Source organism: Cicer arietinum, chromosome 5 (genome assembly GCF_000331145.2).
Source record: "Cicer arietinum cultivar CDC Frontier isolate Library 1 chromosome 5, Cicar.CDCFrontier_v2.0, whole genome shotgun sequence".
Lineage (NCBI taxonomy): Eukaryota > Viridiplantae > Streptophyta > Magnoliopsida > Fabales > Fabaceae > Cicer > Cicer arietinum.
This window is the reverse complement of record NC_021164.2, coordinates 20,601,551-20,608,571: the sequence shown is the minus strand read 5'-3', so window position 1 is coordinate 20,608,571 and position 7,021 is coordinate 20,601,551.

Genomic DNA, 7,021 nt, shown 5'->3' with positions numbered 1-7,021 from the left:
TGTATTTGATTTTCTGCTTATATTTATTTTCTTCTTATATTTAGCTTGATCTTAGTGTTTTATACTAAGTTCATGTAATTTAATGTACGTTTGACCTGCCATAACTGATTTTCTGCTTATATTGAACTTGAAAACTTTATTTTAGTATTGGGAACTAAAATTGTTTGTTTAAACATGTTTAATTGTTTTATATAAGCAGCCATGTATTTGATTTTTTGCTTATATTTATTTTCTGCTTATATTTAGCTTAATCTTAGTGTTTAATACTAAGTTCATGTAATTTAATATAAACTAGTAATTTACATGAACTGAACTGGAAAAAAAAATCCAAATATAGGTAATTTACATGAACTAAACTGAATATAAACTAAGGAGGTCACGAAGCTTTGTTTTATACCAAGTTAAAAGGTCCTTTAAAAAAACAGTAATATAACATAAGAAAACAAAGAGGCCTTTTAGAGCGCTTATTTGAAAAAGCGTTGTAAAAGAGCCTTTTAAAATAAAATAAGGAGGCCTTTTAGAGTGCTTATTTGAAAAAGCGTTGTAAAAGACCTTTAAAAAAACAATCATATAACATAAGAAAACAAAGAGGCCTTTTAGAGCGCTTATTTGAAAAAGCGTTGTAAAAGAGCCTTTTAAAATAAAATAAGGAGGCCTTTTAGAGTGCTTATTTGAAAAAGCGTTGTAAAAGACCTTTAAAAAAACAATCATATAACATAAGAAAACAAAGAGGCCTTTTAGAGCGCTTATTTGAAAAAGCGTTGTAAAAGAGCCTTTTAAAATAAAATAAGGAGGCCTTTTAGAGTGCTTATTTGAAAAAGCGTTGTAAAAGACCTTTAAAAAAACAATCATATAACATAAGAAAACAAAGAGGCCTTTTAGAGCGCTTATTTGAAAAAGCGCTGTAAAAGGGCCTTTTAAAATAAAATAAGGAGGTCTTTTAGAGCGCTTATTTGAAAAAGTGTTGTAAAATGCATTTAGAAAAAACAGTCATATAACATAAGAAAACAAATAGGCCTTTTAGAGCGCTTATTTGAAAAAGCGTTGTAAAAGAGCCTCTTAAAATAAAATAAGGAGGCCTTTTAGAGCGCTTATTTGAAGCGTTGTAAATGGCCTTTAACAAAACAGTCATATAACATAAAAAACAAAGAGGCTTTTTAGAGCGCTTATTTGAAAAAGCGTTGTAAAAGAGCCTTTTAAAAAAAAATAAGGAGGCCTTTTAGAGCGCTTATTTGAAAAAGCGTTGTAAAAGAGCCTTTTAAAATAAAATAAGGAAGCCTTTTAGAGCACTTATTTGAAAAAACGCTGTAAAAGGCCTTTAAAAAATACAGTCATATAACATAAGAAAACAAAGAGGACTTTTAGAGCGCTTATTTGAAAAAGCGCTGTAAAAGACCTTTAAAAAACACAGTCATATAACATAAGAAAACAAAGAGGTCTTTTACAGCGCTTATTCTACAAACGTTGTAAAGGAGCCTTTTACAAATAAAATAAGGAGGCCTTTTAGAGCGCTTATTTGAAAAAGCGTTGTAAAAGGTTTAGGTCTTTAAGAGCGCGTTTACAACAAGTACTTTAAAAGGTTAAGTCTTTTAGAGCGCTTTTCCAACAAGCGTTGTAAAAGGCTTCTAAAAAAGCGTTGTAATAGGGTTTTATATATAACAGTAAACCGCTTCAGTTTCCTCTTTATTACGTAAACTTCACTATCATCTCTTCTTCATCGATCTTCTCTTCCTTTGCAAACCCTATCATCTCTCCCATTACGAACCATATTTCCACGATCATCTCTCTCATTTTTAACCTTATTTCCATCCACGATCATCTCTACCATTACAAACCATCTCTTTTCATTGAAATACGTAACCCTCATTACGTATTTCTTCGAACCATACTTCAGTTTCTCCGAACCGTATTTCTGCGCATTTCTCCTACGAACAAACCCTATCATCTCTTCCATTATGAACCATATTTCCACGATCATCTCTCTCATTTTTAACCTTATTTCCATCCACGATCATCTCTACCATTACAAACCATCTCTTTTCATTGAAATACGTAACCCTCATTACGTATTTCTTCGAACCATACTTCAGTTTCTCCGAACCGTATTTCTGCGCATTTCTCCTACGAACTCTACGTATTCCGTCTACGTATTTCGTCTCACTATTCAGGTATTGATGTTATTAATTTTTTGTTATCACTAAAATGCATGTTGAACTTATACTGATACGTACTTAGACTACTGCATGTTGAACTTGTTGAAGTTATACTGAACTCCATGTTGAACTTGTTGTAGATAAATGGATTCTAACAAGGCTTTGGATTTTCAAAACGAGGAAGTTGTCAACACCAAGACTTACGAAAACGAAGTCAAACGTGGTGCAACCATAATGCAAAAGGTCATAAAAGCAAGGAGCAGTGGGATACAATTTGAGGTATACTATACTTTGTTTGGTGTTTATTTTTTATCTTTTTTGAAAGCATGTACTTACTATATCAGTTTATTAGGTTGGGTGGAATGAAAGTGGTCAGCCAATCGACCCCAACAGCTCCATGTTTGTAAGTTACATTGGGGATGTTGTTCGTCAAAATATCCCCATTACAGTCGATGACTGGAGAGATAAGGCGTTGAAGGATGCCAAAGATATATTGTGGAATGATATACAGGTAACTTTTTTGATCCACTCTTTTGTCATTTATAATTTTTTCCATTGAAATACTTTACTCAAACTATATCTTTATTTCGTTTGCAGACTGCTTTTGTTCTTGATGAGGTGAGAAAGAATTACGTCTTGAGAGTTGCCGGTAAAATACACCGGGGTTTTAGATCTCACCTTTCAAACTTCTATCTAAAAGATAGTGAGGGAAATATGAATGCAGAAGCTCCAAAAATAAATAAACATTATATATCAAATGAAGAATGGAGTGTGTTTGTATCAAAACGTTCTGACTCCGCGTTTGTAGTAAGTGATTAATTTATTAACATTTGTGTTTTATTATTCATATTCATAGCGTATTTTAAATTTTTACACGATTGTTATTTTTTTTATATAGAATATAAGTAAGGCAAATCGCGAGAGGGCAAGAAATCCGACGCACCCATACAAAAAATCACGTATGGGATATGCACGTCTAGAGCAAAAACTTGTAAGTAATTAAACATCACTTTTATATAATGAAGGAATTTGTATTATAAACTATAGTTTCTAACTAATATTTTGTTTATGATCTTAACGAATAGCGACAAGACACCCAATCCGATCAACCGTTGGGTCGTCATATATTGTGGAAGGAAGCTCATTAAATAAGGACAGAGTTGTTGATAACAAAAATGTTCAAAAAATAATAGAACTTTGTGTAAGTATATGATCACGTTAATATTTTTTAATATTGTATATTATCACTTTAATATTTTTTAATATTGTATTTTAAAAATGATATTGAACTTATCTTTTTACTCCTACATGTATTTTAGGAGAATATCGAACAAAGTTCGGAAAATAAAAAGGGCAACAAAGAAAGTTGCAGGGACATTCTGGGTAAAGTGTTTAATGTTCCTGAATATTCCGACCGCGTGAGGGGGAAATGATTTGGCGTGACTCTTAAAAGCTATTTTTCACAAGAGAAGCGCCAAAATCCATCCAATGAGGAAGTATTAGAGAAGCTCAAACTCCTATCAGAGGAAGTGGCACTCTTGGTGAAGACGAATAAAGACAAGCAACTCCCGGATCAGCTCCAAATGGAGAGTGAAAACGCGAGTTGCAATGTTGGTCTCAAAACTCTTCCCCAGATAATTAATACTTACTTATGTAATTACTTATATAATTACTTATGTATTAACCATACTTATGTATTAATCATTGATTTAGGGTGTCACTCCATGCGATCTGTACTTATCCTCCCCTACTCATCGAAAGGTCGGAAAGGGAACATTGTACAATACTTCGGGAGAAGTATTGCACAACACAGCGATTCCTACGGGCCATGTCAAAGTATCACCTATCATTGCTTTGGAAGCAAATGCACCGTTGCCTATATCGGACAACGATGCATATATGAGGTTTTTGGGCGAAGCAATTGGTAGTTACGTGGCATGGCTCACACATCTTGTTGCCCTTGATAAGGTATGTTTAATTAATTGAAATGTATGTTTAATTGATATGTATATTTAATTGCTGATTTTTTTGCGCTGCTAGCTTTAATTTCACAGTTATATTTAGATTCTGAAAAAGCATAAAGGGAATGATAAAAAGATTCCCAGAAATGAGTCAATTACATCGCCCGAAAAGGTTTGTCACATTTATTCCCTAAGGTTTGTCATTTTTTCAGATTCAATAAACTAACATTTAGCCTCATTTTTTCAGATTCAATCAAATAAACCACTCGCACAGCAAAATAAAGCTGACAAACCTAAAAAATTGGAGGGTAATAAAGCTGGCAAACTACAAAAGCTAGAGGGTAATAAAGCTGCCATAGTTGCGGCTAAAAAACTGGATCGGAGAAAACCAGTCGTTGTTGCTCCTAAAATAAGTCAGCCATGCCTTGCTAAATACGGAGGGTGTCTTGACATCCAAGTAAAAAGGAATATGGGCAGCAACGGCGATTCATGTAACACCCCGTTTTTCAAAGCGAGGGTATATTTTTTTTTTGAAAGAGATTAAAAGGAATTAAAATAAAACAAAGGATTAAATCAGGAAAATGCCTTTGGATAAATAATTGAGTCATTATAATTTACAAACAGCGGAAGAGTTTCTCCAATTATAAATCCAAAACATTTACACAACAACAAATGGTACATGGAACCCATTCAAGTAAAAAGTCAAACTGACAATATTAGTATAAGTACAGTTTTCCAAACTAAAAATACTCCAATCCAAAAAGAAGGACACCTAGTTCCTATACATCATCCTAATCTGATCATCCTACCAAAAAGCTATACACCCTGAGTATCTCCACGCGCCCCGTGAGATCCTCCTAATGTAACTGCAATCACGCGTTCCCATCTCCATTCCCGTCCGTAGGGTACGAACCGGTAGGACCGTCCTGACTCTCATCTGAGGGCAAAGCCCAGATTTCCACAATAATTGTAAAGGGTCACCAACCAGAAAATAACAGTTAACACATAACAATTAAGTTTTTAAATGCCCAAAATAACTTTTCAACTAAGCATGCACCTTAAAAGGATTTTCCATATGCTAAAAGTTCATATAATGCTTGCCAATTAACAATGAACTCAAAATGAAGTTCTCAAACCATCAAGTAATACATAACTGACCAAAGCATTGATAAATCAATTGAGCAATCGATTATCTAACTCAAAATAAGGACTTTTGCTGAGCCAATCGATTGCCAAATCGATTTGGTCAGTTCTGCTGAGTTTTTGCATGACCAAATCGATTTCTAAGTCGATTTTGTCAGTTCTGATGAGTCCCTGGGTTGCCAAATCGATTTCCAAATCGATTTCGGCAGTTTTGCTGAGTTCCTGCCTCTCTGCCAATCGATTTCCAAATCGATTTCTTAAAAGATTTTGAAAGATATATTTATACAATCGATTGGCAAATCGATTAGGTCAAAATGGTGAACTTCCTGCAACTCATCCAATCGATTGGGAAATCGATTTCCCTGATCGTTTTTCCAAAAATTCATGCATTTACTCAAGTCATTCCTAATCAAGTTCACAACCTAACACTTAGCAATTCCTACACGATTACCACGGCAATTGGGATCTCGATAACCATCATACTTACACACAACAATCAACACATAACACTTAGCATTTTCAACGCAATTACCACAACGACTCAAATTCAAATCACTTAATCATAAAACTCAAATCAACCACGACTCGCGTGCCAAGCACCCTAATGCAATGCGTATATGCCAAAATGCATGGACTCGGAATTCCAAACCAAAACCCTCCTCGAAGGGCCGTAAATCATAATTGTACCGCCTATCGCAGGCCAAAGTACCAATTACCGAGGTGCCACCTATCACGGGTCAGCACGATTTACTAAAATGCGTAAATCATAAACGTACCACCTATCACGGGTCAGTACAGTTTACCGAGGTGTCACCTATCACGGGTCAACACGATTTACTAAAAGAAAAAGCGGGAATCGTAAACGTACCGCCTATCACAGACCAGTACTGTTTACCTAGGTGCCACCTATCACGGGTCAGCACAATTCACCAAAAACGTAAATCGTAAATGTACCACCTATCACGGGTCAGTACAGTTACCATGGTGTCACCTATCACGGGTCAACACGATTTACTAAAAAGTAAATCGTAAACGTACCACCTATCACGGGTCAGTACAGTTACCATGGTGTCACCTATCACGGGTCAACACGATTTACTAAAAGAAAAAGCGGGAATCGTAAACGTACCGCCTATCACAGACCAGTACTGTTTACCGAGGTGCCACCTATCACGGGTCAGCACAATCCACCAAAAATGTAAATCGTAAATGTACCACCTATCACGGGTCAGTACAGTTACCATGGTGTCACCTATCACGGGTCAACACGATTTACTAAAATATAAATCGCAAACGTACAACCTATCACGGGTCCGTACAGTTTACCAAGGTGTCACCTATCACGGGTCGACACAATTTACCAAATGAAATGCATGAGCATACACAGACTCCATTCACAACAATCGTTAAGCAAATGCAGATATTAAAAGATTCCCCATTTTTAATACCCATTTAACTTAAACGACTTTCAAACAACATTAATTAAATAAGTCATTAAGAGATTCCCCGTTCTTAATACCGATTTAACTTAATGATTTTCAAAACAAAACGTTAAGCAAACAGTCATATTAAGAGATTCCCCATTCTTAATACTCATTTACCGAAACGACTTTCAAACAACATTAATTAAATAAGTCATTAAGAGATTCCCCGTTCTTAATACCGATTTAACTTAATGATTTTCAAAACAAAACGTTAAGCAAACAGTCATATTAAGAGATTCCCCATTCTTAATACTCATTTACCGAAACGATTTTCAAAAAC